The 15,455-nt window shown below is 40.3% G+C and overlaps 1 long non-coding RNA gene across 2 annotated transcripts; it reads left to right on the forward strand.

Moving 5' to 3' along the window:
- The first annotated feature begins 312 nt into the window (after positions 1–312).
- On the forward strand, positions 313–10,751 carry LOC109309215. 2 transcript variants are annotated; one of them, XR_002100834.1, is made up of 4 exons: positions 313–3,506; positions 6,507–6,706; positions 7,038–7,218; positions 8,261–10,751. It is a non-coding gene; the product is annotated as an uncharacterized LOC109309215 (long non-coding RNA). The 2 variants fall into 2 exon arrangements; XR_002100833.1 differs by having other exon boundaries at positions 313–6,706.
- Positions 10,752–15,455: the final 4,704 nt, after the last annotated feature.

Consider the following 15,455-nt stretch of genomic DNA (forward strand, 5'->3'; position numbering starts at 1 on the left):
ACCGACCACCACATGCATTTCCTGGGGGAAGTGGGATCCAATTTATGCTGAAAACTACTTAAAAAAACAAATACCCAAACAGGCAATTTATAATCGGTACCAGAAGTGTCTCGAAGGCGATCAAAATGATTTTTGCTCGTTTCCTACAGATGGTCTTGTCTTCTAAACAGTAGATCAGAGCCTGGACACCTGACTTCTTAGTTTGGCCCTGCTTCTGACTCCGTCTGACGGTTGGATGGGTCATTTTTATTTACTTCTGTTGCATGTTCCACTATGACCAAAATTAAGTCAATTGGCAAAAAAAAAAAAGTTTCTGGGTATGCGAGTGTATTTTAGTTTAAAAGTAGCATGTCTTTTTCAAGTGCAGGCAAAACTGGCTCTTTAGAAAAAAATGTTATGTGCAAAATTTTGGCATGGAATGAGTGTGAACAGTGGAGCTGAAAGCCTCTGGAAAGTAGCGTTTACCGTGGGAATAAGTGTAATGGCCTTAAGTAGAGTCGTATTGTTAAAAACAATTTCTGAGTAATGCAAATATTTTTTCCTTCACTTTCATCCAGATGAAAGAATTGTGCAATAAAGTTTAGCTTTGTTTTTGTTTGCTTGTATAAAATTTAAAAAATGCTTCTTAAAATGAATGATACATATACAGTCTCTATAGGTGAGATCGCACCAATATTTTGAAGAAAATATACATGGAATTGTTTCCGTTTCTATCTGTCTGTCTGTCTAGGAGTCAATATATCTATGGCGGGGTGGACAAAATAATATATATAGCTCCCTCCCCCCTTCCTCCGTAAGTTGAAGATCAGAGTACATATTTATGGATTTGGCTTTGTTTTTCCCAGCAGAGAAAAAGTGCCCAAACACGAGAGCCACACTTCACAACTGTTAATGCATTTCAGATGATTGTCCTGGGTAGATACAGTTTTGTAAACAAACTACATTTTTGTGTCATCGCTGTAACGTGGTTTCTACAGTATTGATCACTTTTACAACAGAAGAGAAGACTTAAAATAACATAGACATGATTATATTGTTTAAACTAATAAAGACACAATTTTGTTCTCTTTGTAATGCAGAAAGATAGTGTTTATTTCAAGTGATTACAAAATACCACCTTAACCAGGCCATTTCCTTAGGCATTTTCCTGAATATGCTTGCCAGATCCATCTTATGTTAGATATGTTGTTATCAACCTCAGTGTATTGCTTTCTTATGAGTTTTATGGGATCTTGCAGGTTTAGAGAAACTAAGCATGGGAAGTGACCAGAGTCCTTGTATAGTAATGACAAGAAATTGAGCCAATAATTTATTTATTTTCTGTGGGAAGGTGAAAATACTCCAACATTTCTATTGGTATGCCATTGTTTTCCAAATACAGTGAATAGTTAGTACTGTGGGTGCAAGAGTCTTTGCTGATAAACATTTCACCCAGCGTGTAACCTGTGCCTCTACTTCATCTGTATGATTGCCCATATTATTGTATTTTTCCTTAGTTACAGAGGAATCTGTCAGTAACTACATGGGCAGAGGATAACAAATACTAATTAATGTCTAAAAATTGATTCTAGCAGCCTGGTTTCCCCTGCTGTGCTCCAAAACTCTCGAGTGCACTCCTTGTTTCTTTAATTTCATGAAGTATGTGTGCTTTCAGTTGCTGCTTAAACCAAATAGATCTTTACTGTGCCTGCAGCAGTGAGTTCAGGTCTCCTGGCCTCTTAAAAGTCCAGCGCTTAAAATCTTTTGGAAGAAGAAAAAAGGGAAAGGGGTAGTGAGGCAAATGGCTGGAGACCAGTGTTAATGGCTTTCACCCTTGTGTCTATCCTAGGTTAGGCAGAAGCGAGAAAGATTAGATCTAGATCCAAGCTTCAGGTATGTTCTGATTTGGTACTTTGTCCAGAATTGTGTTTTGTAATAAATAAAATACTCTGAGTTATATTATTCCATGACAAATGAGAAATATATCTTTTTTTTCCTTTGTTTTGACTCCTAAGACTCCTGGGACCTGCAGATATGTGGTGGTAGTTGTACATGACCAATTCCCTTTGATTTCACTGCAAGTTGTTTGCAAACACTGGCTGCATAACCAGTTCTCTAGTATTCCAAACTATGTTTAAAAAAATTATGTTTGGAGTAATAGCTAATATAAACAGGGAAACACAGTCAAGAAGTGATAGAGGAGCTTGTCCCTAGCAGTACAAACCAAGTTGTGTCGCGGCAATTTTTGCTAGTTCAAAGAAACAAGAAGCATAGAAATATCCATGGAAAAATAACACTGCAACTGATAATGGACCAGCTTGTTGTTGCCTTCCAAACAACTATTCAGTGCATGAGCAAAATCATGGGCTGAATCAAGAAAAATGAGCGTACTCATAGTGGAGAGCATACTGAGCCTGAGTAGTGGAATAGAAAGGAATTGAGTCAGGAAATTAAACTTTACTCTGAAAAGTCTATGAAAAGGCTTTACTCTCTGCTACATAAAGAAACCAAAATGAAAATCCATCTAGTGCAAAAAGAATAAAATCTGATACAAATTTGGAGTCATCTTCCACACAGAAGTAACAGGAAGGATCGTTTCAGGTCAGTCCTATTTTTTAGTCTATCACAGGCTTCCTGTTTACCCTTAGGGGAAAGTTAAGCTCTGTGCCTCAGTTTCCCCCAGAAGTGAAATGGGATAACAACCGCCCAGGGGAGTGGCAAAGTTTAATTGAGTAATGCATATAGAGTATTTTGAGACCATGGGGTGGAAAGATTTATTAATGCAAAGTATTGTTAAATACATGTAACCCCAAAACAACAGGTAAAACATCTCTTAATGATAGGGGCTAGCCCAGAAACTGCTTTTTGCAATATAATGTATAGAAAGTTTCCATTTTCCATTAAAGATTGCAGCAAAAAAGTTACTTCCCCATATTGCTTTTGCTAGTGTATACTTGTGATAATGTTTCCTGTGAGCACATGGCTCTGTAAAGTGTATTAAGTATACCTGCATCTTCACAGTCTAACAAGAGTACAAACTGAGGTTTAGCAATCGCTTTACTGGGACATGGACACTGTACTGTTGGATTTTGTGCAGGGTTTGCAGTACTTTTGCCACGCCTTGCCAAACCCAGAGCAAGGTAGTCTCTAACTCCATCCAGTGTCAGAGCATGATTTGGTGTGCCTTGCATAATAGCATCTCAGCTTGCCACCAGGAGAGAGATCCAGTTTTCTGTTACCCAGCGATGCCAGACTGAATATACAGCATAAAGCGATAGTGTCATACATGCTAGCTTCTCAGTCTTAGGCTGTTCCCATTCATTCTCTTTAATATGCAACTCATGATGCCTCTGGCTGCTGTGTTATGGGTCCCCCAAGTTTTTTAATGTAGATTGGATGTTGCCTTTTTATTTGTATATCAGGGATAATAATGCAGGGACATATGACCTCAACAGGAAAAAGGAAGAAATCGAGTACCAGCAATTTTTTCCAAGCTCGAACAACACATCAGTGGTCTACTGTAACCTGTATGTCACTTCTCAAACGGAGTCTAAAATGTTGTTTGTCTATCCGCAAATATATTTCAGTTTATTTCTGCAGAACTGATTATTCTAAATACAGTCTGTGTACTGCAGATTTTACTTGGCAGATGGAAAGTACATTGCACTTTTTGTGCAGGGAGTTCTTAAGAATATTTATTTGGTTTGTCCTATAATGTTTCTTTGGCAGTCAAGTCCGTCTTAACTATTAGGTGCCAAATATGCATATGTCTTTGTTCTGAAAGAGTTGGTTTTTTAGCACAAAAGATACGCAGTGATTGTAGATGAGTCCTTTTCTATAGCAAAGATCATAGATACTTTGTGTCAAGCCCAAACATTTTTCCATACAAAAGTTAACAAGTAACTTCTTTCTGTTGTAGCTCAGCTTCTAGCACATCATATATGTTTTTGTAGCTAGCTTCTATTCAAAAAATGTGCTTCCTCTTGCTTTACATACACCCATCCTCTTAGTTTTGCTTGGGATCCACGTTCATATTTCTTTGTTGAAAGGCAGTTAACATTGCAATGATGAAAAAGTAGGGAGTAGTTTAAATGCAAGATGTTCATTCATATATTTAGTTATTAAGTGTGTGATATCAGAATAATCTATCACACTTTTACTGGTGATGTTAAAAAAAAGAAAGCTTTAAAGACTACCACAGTTGTCCAGTGTAATCTGCACAAACTAGTCACACCACCACACCCAGTAGTATCTGCATCAGACCCATCTCTTTTCTATGATACATGACAATCGTTTAGAAATCTAGCTAGTCTGGGCTTAAAGACTTTGACAGAGACTTCAGGTCTTCCAATCATTTTATTTTGCATTTGATTCAGTCTTGGGTATCTTGATTTAATTCTTCAGCATCCCTTGTCCAGAGCAGTTGAATGTGGGATTGCAGAAGAGCAAAAACTTCATGTTCTTAAAGAAATATTTCAATCTATTAATAAAAGGTATATATTTTCAAAGAAAAGGTTTCTTTGTAAAACATGAAAAATTGTGTTGGGTAGTTAAGGGTAGAATTCAGTCTGTTCTTGTAATTAAAACCATTATTTTGAGCAAATTCATTCTTCAGTAGTTGCCAGATTTTTGTTTTAGCACTGCATTTCCTCACGTCCAGAAGCTGCTACTGAGTCGTGTATTTAACCTATGCAAAAGACTGGCCATTTAAACACATCAGCTTGTATCTCCAATTTACCAAAATTCCAAGTGTGTCAATAAAATAGTGAAAACAAACCAAAAAAATCTGGCTCTGATTTCTTTGGGCCGTTACAAAGTCTTTGTGATAAACTCTGAAATAGCCAAATTTGAATATACAAAATCAAGTTTGCAGTAAAAGGCTTGAGGAGCTTACTAGAATTTGGTTCTTAATGAAGACAACTGAACAAGTTGGACAACAACGCAAAACTGGGCAAATGAGGGGTAGGAAGTCTGATTACATTTCTACATTTAAAGTTCACAGTTGTGCACACTGAGGTCAAGAAACAAAACCCATTTTTCACAATTATTTGAATGAATGAAATATGGTTGTTTAAATTTTTTTCAGTCGGCCAACACAGAAGCAGTGAACATAGCCAAAACCAAAGGAGTGTTAATATTTAACAGGCCCGTGTGTGTGTGTGTGTGTGTGTGTGTGTGTGTGTGTGTGTCCCAAAAAAAGAATTGTATGTTATTTTTCACACTTGGTGATTAGTTTTTGATTTAGCAGTTTTCAGGAAAGCAGGTTAGGATCTTTAGTTTCCCTAAAAACAAGAGCCATCAGCCACAGAAAGAGAAAGTGACTGCGCTAAATTTGCTTTAGTGGCTATGAGAGCTTTCAAGTCTGACAGTTTAAGTAGTGAAGATGAAAGTGAGGACAGTTCTTGGGCAGGGGACTGCAGGAGAAATGCAATTCATAGGACATAGTTACTACTGTAATTACGAGTGCAGCTGCTAAAGTAACTTCTGCCAGTACTAAAAAAAAATCTGTCATGTCCAGTAATCTGTTGTGTGCAGTGGAAGTGATAAAGATGGGAACAGAAGTAGCACAATATTTTTTTTCCAGTTGCCAGCTCTGGACTTGTGTACTATACAGCTCTGTTTCCACCTGGTCTGAAATGGATGCCAACACTTTACTTTTGTAAAGTTTACAGGACTTTTAGGTGTTCAGACTGGAACGAAACCATGTGATTAAAGCTGGCCAGTTTTTTTCTTAAACAGTAAATTTGCCTCCCTTCTCCCCTCCTCCCCCCCAAAAATGTGGTTTGCAAGTGACTGCAACTTTGTGAAGCCAGGTCCAATTTAGTAATTTCATCTTTAAAAAAAAAGTGTCAGTTTCTAAAAACAGCATCAATATATTTCATTACAGTATTTTAAAATCAATTTTAAAGGGTTTTAAAAGAAGCTAAATATCCTTAAAATCAAATGAAATGCATCTCTTTAGATTTCAGTCAAAATTCCAAGAAACTTTCAGTTTGCCTCAAGCCAAAGCATCTCTTACTTCCCCTGCACTTAATTTTTCATTTCAGTCACAAACAAAAAAGCCCCTGTGTTTGCCCAACTGTATATAACCTAAAAGTCAAATTGTCCTAACTAAAAACATAGCTAAGACTGTCTCTCTCATAATTAACACAGCATTCATCTGCAACTCTTAAGTGAAATACCTGTTCTTACCCCTTGTTGAAGTGACTTGCAGCAGGTCACATAGTGGGTTAGTGTCAGGCAGCTCTAGGGTTTGGCAGCAGAATCGATTTCAATGGTCGTGGAGTCTGCATCTGCATCAGCAAACCAAGCGTCACCTTAGCAATAACAGGAACAACTTTGCTTTGCCACATAAGCAAACATTTGTATTGCTTAATGGTAGCATGATGTTAAAAAGCCATTCTCCCTCATTTTGTTCATTCCTTTCTTCCTCCTCTTCAAAGGAGATCACATTTCAGTTTCTCTTAAGAGTGAGAATGAGTTACAAACTTTTGCTTTTTGTTTCTAGACAAACTCTTTGTTTCTAGAGAATAAGGAAGATGCATCATGCCTGTCATTGGTTCTTTTCGGATGGGGAGATGTGGTTTGACATACCCCTTCTGCCTTGGTACTTGAGCAAAGCCTTTGGTGGTGTGCTCTGTGAAAGGGATACTCTAAATGGAGAGTCAGCTGAATAGATACCTCTCATGACACATGGATGGTCAACATGAAGTTGCTTTTTACAAAGGTATTTTGTGAAAACCTGTTCTAAACATGGCTGTCTCTGTTCCTGTTGAAGTCCATGGCAAAAGTCTCATTGCTGTCAGTGAGGGTGGGAGTGTGGCTTATAGAGCAGAGGCCCTAAAAATGCAGTTTCCTTAGATGGCTTCAGGATTCTGCCTGGAAACGCTCTGCCCCAAACACTTCATGCCTGTGCATAAGCAGAGTGGTGGTGAGAAATTAAGCTCATCTGAAGTTACCATATGCCTGGGTATTGTTTATGCATACACTGGGATTCTGCCTTAGAGTGAAGTCTTGTGCCAAGCTGTTTATCCTGAACATTATTATCTTGATCGCAGATAGTTGGAATTGCCTTCAAACAAACAAGCAGCCAGGATCAGCTGACACGATCTTTCAGGCATTATGTGGATACTATTCATGGCACATTCACACTTTGTGCAGATTTGGAAATTCCTGTCACCATCTTGTACGGTCCTCAAGTCCCTGTGTTCGAGGGCATGAAAGAAAAAAGAGGTCAAGGTCAGTTTTCATTTAGATTTTTTAATTAAAAATGGATATTTTCAAAGTCAGGTTTCTTCATAAAATTTATTGTCCCTGCATTTAAATTACATTCCAGACCAGAATTGTTTTTAATTCTCCCCCTACCCTTTTCTTCCTTCCCTTTTTCTGAGAGTAGGAAGGGGAGGAGAAAGATGGGAAGCTAGGTGCAGTTTCCTGATGCTCCATCTGTTGCAGTGACTTTGTAAACTTTTTCTATAAGATTGGGAAGTAGGAAAGCAATACTTGCACCCATTTTGTAGATGGATAGATGTAGGCACAGAAGATAAGTGTTTTGGCCAATGTCCTGCAGGATTCGGGTAGAGAGAGGCAAAAGTCTGAGATCCGCCCTAGGCCTAACTAAATGGCCTGTTTGGGGTCACATAATTGAGGTTATTTTTATGTGCCAACTGCCCACAAGGTCATGCTGTGGCTAGCATCTTGCCTGTCTGTCTTTGACTGCCTAAGGCAGAATAGACTTGCACCTTATAGACTAACTAAATCCAAGAAGTATAGAATTAGCTTTCATAAGCAGAGAGCTAACTACATCCGATGTCATGAAGGGACAGTACCTGTCTTTGACTGCCTAGGCTGTATGACCAGGTGCTCATTTATAGCTGGCTCAATGGCAAGGGTGCAGTGATACATGTGTTTGGAGCAAGTTCCTGAAGCTGTACTAAAATGCCTTAAATATTTGGCAAACAAGGTTTTTTGGGGTAAATGTGATGTCTTTTATTAGACCAACTGAATAGTTGGAAAAAACATTCTTTACAAGCTTTCAAGCAGAAAAGATATCACCTTTGCTCAAAAAGCCTTGTCTGCCTATGTCCTTAGACTGACACAGCTACAACCTACACCCCCAGAATATTAAATATTCTGGGAATAGAATTTAGGGGTAGAAACTAGACATCTTCACTTCTTCCAGAAAGAGTGCTTCCTGAATATTTGACGTGCAAATAGCTTGTATAATAAGTTGCTGATTCATGCCCACATCCCCAACGTTCTGTGTTTTATAATCATTCAGGATTTGTTGGGGTTGGAGGCCACATGACACATCTTCTATCGGTTGTATGCCTAATTATGCAACTAAAGCGATCCCTTCTTCAGGCACTTGGGAAGAAAAGGACTGGTGAGAAAAGCTGATTTCATAGACATGCTGAAATCCTGCCTAGTGCTTGAACAAGAAGGTATTTTTTAATTGAAATGAAGAAACTCTGCAGAAAAGATATGCAGATTGTAGTCCAGAAACTTCTGCTAAAACAGGAACTGAAGATTAAAGTGTTAGGATTTTTAAAAAGGTGAAACGGTGATAGGTTGAACAAGAAATCCAAGTGGAACTCAACAAGGCGGCATCTCAGTGCATCTGTGCTAAAGCTGTAGTGGGGAAGTAGTCTATTGTCCGGGGTAGGAAGAGTGGGCTGATGTCACACAAGTGAATGAACATGGGCAAGGCCCCAGTCTTGTTCCTGCTGAAGTCACTTGGAGTTTTGCCATTGGTTTAATCAAGAACAAAGTTGGGTGTCTGCTGTTCAGAAATCACAGCTTTACTTTCACAGTGCAGGTAAAGAATCAGTTTGACACTGCAATTTGTGGTGGGTTTAGGGCTGCTGGAAGTCAGATCTGTGGTTAAGCTGTAACATTACATGTGTGTTAAAGGACCAGACTCAGTTGGCAATCTCAAGTGCTTGTTGCTTTGACCTTGTCACCCTTCTTTTTCCCATTCCTCTGTTGGTTCCCCCACCTCTGTCTCGTCTTTGAGGTCCTTTAATGACTTATTCCCACCCTACCTTATTATTTGTAGAGGTCAGTTCCCACCTTCAGTTGTGCCGGGATGCTAGCCTTCATTGTATACTTGTTATATTTTTAAACAATCACCTTTGTGCCTCTCACATGGGAGGAGCTCCCTGAAAACATGTGCAGAGCTACCACGGTCTCTTTCTGACCCCTAACGTGATGCCTACAGAATGCACCTGGTTCTGTATTTTCAGGGAGCACAGTGCCGCAAGGCCCTAATCCATGATTAGGGCCCATAAGCAATACGATAATGCAAGTAACAGGAAATATGTAGTATTCAAGATTTGAAATGGCAGCGATAGCTAGAAGCAGATCTTGTTGAGCGGGGATCTCCCATCTCTCACAGACATCAGCACAAACTTCTTGTGATTGAAAGAAGGAACACAACCAAGGCAGGTGGAACACCAAGGCTTTCTGTGGCTAAGGATGAGGCAGTAGAAGAAAATCATAGAAAATTATAGCAAGGCTGGAACAAGCGTCTAGAACACTTTAATTGTTTTGCCTTAATTTAATATCCCAGCTTTGTCATCCAAGACTGATCATCATGAAAAGAATTGGTCAGGATAAAGACAGGTCTTTGGCATGTAGGGATGCTTGTACACATGATGGGGTTTAGTCCCCTAAATTGAAACAGTGGGTTTTTAACTGTGATGATTAAAAACCCTCCGTTTTAATTTAGGGGCTCCGTCACTGTTAAGGTGAGGGGCCCAATTCCTTTTTTTTGTTTTGTGGAGCCTGTCAGCATCTCCCTCAGCTGGGGGGTGAGCTGCCTGTGGCCCCTGAGCTGCAGGAGGCCCCAGACCTTCTTTCCACGATGATGGTGCCCCTTGGGGCCACCCACGCAGGTGGCTAGTGGGCAGGTGCTGCCCTAGCTCACAGGCAGCACACAGCCCAATCCAACTGTTCTCTGAGCCTGAGCTGGAGCAGCACCCCCACAGGTGTACAGTGTGACACAATTAAACAGCAACAAAGGCCAATTTTCATCATGTGTACAAGTGCCTCAGGACCATAGTGGGCCTCCCAGGACATCAGGGCTGTTCCAGGACCGTAGTCCTCTAATTATCGAAAGCCTACCTTTAATTTCCGGCCTAAGCTTTATTCACAGCCAGTTTATATCCATTTGTTCTTGACCCAGCATAGTCCTTTAGTTTAAATAGCTTTTCTCCTTCTCTGGTGTCCCTCTATATCTCCATGTATTTAGAGAGTAAGCCCACCCCTTCTCAACTGTTCTTTTGCTCGGGGCCACAAGCTAAGATCTCAGCGTTCTCCCTAAGACAGACTCTATTTCCCTGATCATCTTAGTAGCCCTCCTCTGTTCCTGTCGCAGTGTGAATTAGTCTTTCTTGAACAAGGATGACCAGAAGAGTGCATGTGATCTACATCAATCTGTGCCTCGCTTGTGACAACGGGGACCCAGGTTCTGTTGTTGGATACTGTACTTCACAGGCAGCATAAAAACACAGAAGTATAAGTGTCTCAGAATGGCACATCAAGGCAAAGCAAACAGCACACAGAACAAGTGGCTAGAATCCAAACCCTCCCATCACAGATTGTTGTGACAGGTGAGAGGCAAACTATGCCAAGGCTAAGCCCGACACAGTCTTGCAATGGCTTGCTACCAAATTAAAAGAATTCCAGGATGGACATTGTCACATGGTGCATAAAGTCCTGACAGAGAGAGGAAGGACTTGCTGTAGTTAATAAACCATTATCCATTTCAAGTACAGTGGCTCTGGTGTAACAGTCCTGGAAAAATAATAACCCCCTTTTCATTTTATCTTTGCTCATTTAGACCTGACAAAGGCAGACCGCTAGACTTAATACTAGGTATTAAAAACTGAACTTTAAATATTTGAAGAAAGGATTTGTCATTTTCTGAGCCTAAGAGAATCCCGTCTCAAACAGAAACCAACAGACTGGCCTGACCATATGCATGGTTCTGACCGAATACACCATTTTACACGATACCCTTCCATCTCACCTCCAGCAAAAATTCTTCACTCCCATCTCAGTACTGGGTGCATCTACACATGCATTAATGTGCTTTAGTTAATGCACATTAAATCTAGTATGTCTGGACTCCTATACATGTGCACGGAGCCTGCTCTAATGCGTTGGAAATTCAGTGCATTGGGCACAAAACTTGACACACTCAGGCAGCCTTCCACGTCACATGTATCAGCATCACTGTGTGTCTCCATGCTGAAAGAATGGCAGTGGGGTACCTTGAAATAAAACATGTTCCATAAGCTTTAGTTCAAAGCGCCCCACTGCCATTTTTTCAGCACTGGGATGCTGATGCACATGACATGGGCGCTTTTAATTAGCACAGTTTGCTAATTAAAGCGCCTGGCACTGGGTCCCACACCACATGTAAAAATGCCCTCCGTTGTCAGGTACTAGAAAAATGTGCGTTAGCTTGTCTTAATGCACATTAACTAAAGAGCATGGTTTTTCAGTGATACTTTAATGCCCATTAAAATGTGCTAATGCTCATTTCACAGATTTCACAGATTTCATAGACATTAGGGCTGGATGGGACCTCGGAAGATCATCAAGTCCAGCCCCTTGCCCCAGGGGAAGGAAGTCAGCTGGGGTCACAAGATCCCAGCAAGATAAACATCCAGTTTTTTCTTGAAGACGTTCAGAATAGGTGCTTGAACCAGCTCTGATGACAGGCTGTTCCAGACCTTGGGGGCTCGGACTGTAAAGAAATTCTTCCTTATGTCCAGCCTGAAATGGTCTCACAGGAGTTATAACCGTTTGAACTTGTCATCCTTGGGGGGCTCTGGGAGGAGCTTCAGGCCACAGTCCAGAGACTGAGCCTGCGCGCATTAAAACACATGTGTCGATGAGCCCAATTTAGTTTAAATCTACATTATTGAAAGTCTGAGTATTTTGTTCTGGGAAGGAAAGCCCAAACAAAATTTAGGAAAATGAACAAATTAAATATCTTCTACAGAATATTCACAACATGCCCTCACCCATGCAGAATGCAAATAAAACTTCAGCATTGCACAAACAGGACTGCAAATTCATTGCTTACTTAGCTATACATCTGGTATGCACAACACATTTTTGGGCATATAATGTTGATGCAAAATTTTGATAATTTAGCCTTGCATGTTTATAGTGTCATTAGTGGCATGGTCCATTCCACCCCCGATGACACCTGTTCAGAATATCTGCATTTACTAAGCCTTCAGCATGCATGCTAAATGAAACTTAATACACAAACTTTGGATTGTGCTTGGAAATAAACTAGACACATGCTCAGCAGCTCAGAAACACTCTTACTACTTTTATGCGACTTGTCTCAGACTTTGAAATTTCCCAGGGGTTCCAACATCCTGTGTATGTTTAAAAGCAAAATAGAAAATTGAAATGGAATGAAGCACATTCCTCACTCTGTCCTTCAAAGTCTATGAATATCACTTTGGACCATCCAGAAATCAGTTGTATTTTTTTTTCTTTGTTACGTATAGTTTTCCTATTTTTAAACAAATCTTTAAATTTAAACTTTTCCTGTTTGTTTGAAATTTTTTACATAAAAATTGGGTGACAGTAGGATCAAAGCTGTAAGGCTGGAAATACATAAAGAATGAGGTTCAAAAACTATTAAATATTGTTAAGATCCCCTGTTAGTTTAGTTCCAGAAAACATGGCAGGTTGAAGAAAACAGCTTGATATTCAATTTAAACACTGCTTTTCAAGTTGTGCACAGAAATGTTATATGTGCACTCATTTATATTTATTAACAGACATTTGCACTTGCAAATAAGGTAACTGCATGTCTATCTGGTTAATTTCTTGAAAATAGGTACAAAAAAATTGTGGCAATTTTGGAAGGCATCTTTAACAGCACAAACTAAATTAAGTGTATCCATTCTCATGAACAAAAACTTATATAATGCTTACCAAGGAAAATGGAATTTCATATATGTAAATAGGTAGATGTGCAGGGTGAATTTTCAGAATATAAGAAGCCCATTATAGAATGCAAAAATCAATGAAACTGCCTCCCAAATATATAAATGCGATAGCTGTGAATGCAGATGTTAGATTTGGTTATTTGTGCAAGTGATCTCGCAATTGTCTTATTATGTATTTTCATGTGTACATATTTGATTTGTGTGCATGAGCACAACATTTGTGTATTCAAATTAGAAGCCAAATGACATGAGTCTTTTTTTTTTATTAGGGGTTCTGAGATTTTGAACTTTCAGAAAAAAACCCAAAAGAAATCAGGCCTTTATTGGTCACATTACTTATAGAAAGACCTGCAGGGATGTATACGTCAGAGTTGCTTACTATACAAACAGAAGCACTTGCAAATTTTATAAGCATGTCTGTGGAAATCTACTAAATGTGAAAGCTCTAATGTATGAAAAGCTTTGAAAACACGTCAGGCTGAAACACATCAACTCTTCAGATTGCAGAAAACAAAACAACACCATGGTGTCTTTAAAGCTTTGTCCCGTGCTGTTGAATTTCACTGTCAGAGACATTTCTGTCACACTTAGAAAGTGACAAGTAGGAGGACTGAAAAATAGATGTGAAACTTAATCAGTTCACCTCATTTTTTAAAATAATTTCCTTGGAAACCTTGTTTACAATACTTCCAGCATTATGGGTGCAATATTCCAAACCTCACGAGCAAGCTATTTTACTTGATGCAGATTTCAGTACTTGGATAGATGAACATTATGGAAAAGAAGGCAGTTTAGTGGTTTCCATAAACTGGGAAAACTCCCCCTTTGCAGCAGAGAAATACTTGTGAAAAAATTATTGGGGGAGAGGTAAAACTTCTTAGTGTAAATTATATTGGTTTCAGTATGTTGGTGCAGTGTAAATCATTTGCTGAAAGCAAGCAGGCTGCTACCTGCCCTTCTGCCACCCAGTGGTGAGGCACCTCAATAACCACCTACTGTGACAGCTATCCTGGGATAGCCGGACATCTGTCTATTCCTGATAGCGGTGTAATCTGCACCAGATTTAAAAATTAAGTGCAATGTAAATGATGCCAGGAATAGGCACGAGAGCAGAGACGTGGATACAACTTTGTGACAGAGGCAGAAAGTGAGGGCTGAGAACATGCAGCCTGCCTGAGCATGAGAAGTTGAACAGCTGGGCTGTCTTTATCCATAGTCTATGCTCAGAGTGTGAAAAAGATACTCCAAAAGTTTCTCTCTGGTGCCATGATGGTGACTTGATTGTTATTTATCACTTTTCTATTTTACACACCTGGAGAATCATATTTTACTCAGTAGAAAATAATATTATTATAAAGGTAGGCTTATTGCCATGTTCTCTCAGTGCTTCCATGCATGGATGTCTACTAAAATATGAATTAGAATCAGCGGTAGCATAATTTTTGTGGCGGGAAGGAATTGCTTCTAACTGCTGTGTGGTATCAATGATAACCTCTGGGCTAGCATTTCAAAAGTCTTTACATGCCTGAAGACTCATAGATTCATAGAAGTAGGGTCGGAAGGGACTTGAGCAGATCATCAAGTCTGACCCCCTGCCCTGGGCAGGAATGAATACTGGGCTTATATGACCCCTGGTAAGTTTAAGCTCGCATGACCCCAGCTAGGTAGTTATCAAGCCTCCTTTTAAAGACCCCCAGGGTAGGAGCCAGTACCACTTCTCTTGGAAGTTGGTTCCAGATCCTAGCTGCCCTAACCATAAAGTAATATCTCCTGATGTCCAGCCTGAACTTCCTCTCAATCAACTTGTGGCTGTTGTTCCTTGTTATTCCAGGAGGTGCTTGGGGGAACAAGTCTCTCCCTCTCCCCTCTGTTCCCCACTGGTAAGTTTATAGACAGCCACCAAGTCCCCTCTCAGCATTCTCTGTGGAGGCTGAACAGGTTCAGGTCCCGTCGGCTCTCCTCATAGGACCTGCCCTGCTGCCCCCTGACCATGCAAGTGGCCTCCTCTGGACCCTCTCCATGTTGTCCGCATCCCTCCTGAAGTGCGGCGCCCAGAACTGGACGCAGTACTTCAGCTGCGGCCTGACCAGTGCCACATAGAGGGGGAGGATGACCTCCTTGGACCTGCTCGAGCTGCATCTGTGGATGCAGGACAAGGTGTAGTTGGCCTTCCTGACTGCCTCCTTGCATTGACGGCCCATGTTCATTTTGGAATCGAAAATGACTCCTAAGATCTCTTTCTGCCACCGTGCTTTCAAGAAGGGAGTTCCCCAGCCGGTAGGTATACTGTTGGTTCTTACTGCCCAAGTGCAGCACCCTGCACTTGTCAGTGTTGAATCCCATCCTGTTCTCATTTGCCCACCCCTGTAACCTATCCAGGTCCAGCTGTATCCTGTTCCTCCCTTCTAGCATGCGCACCTTGCCCCAGATATTGGTGTTGTCAGCAAATTTGAATAGTGTGCTTTTCACCCCCTTGTCCAAGTTGCTAATAAA

Source organism: Crocodylus porosus, unplaced genomic scaffold (assembly GCF_001723895.1).
Source record: "Crocodylus porosus isolate Cpor-Errol unplaced genomic scaffold, CroPor_comp1, whole genome shotgun sequence".
Lineage (NCBI taxonomy): Eukaryota > Metazoa > Chordata > Crocodylia > Crocodylidae > Crocodylus > Crocodylus porosus.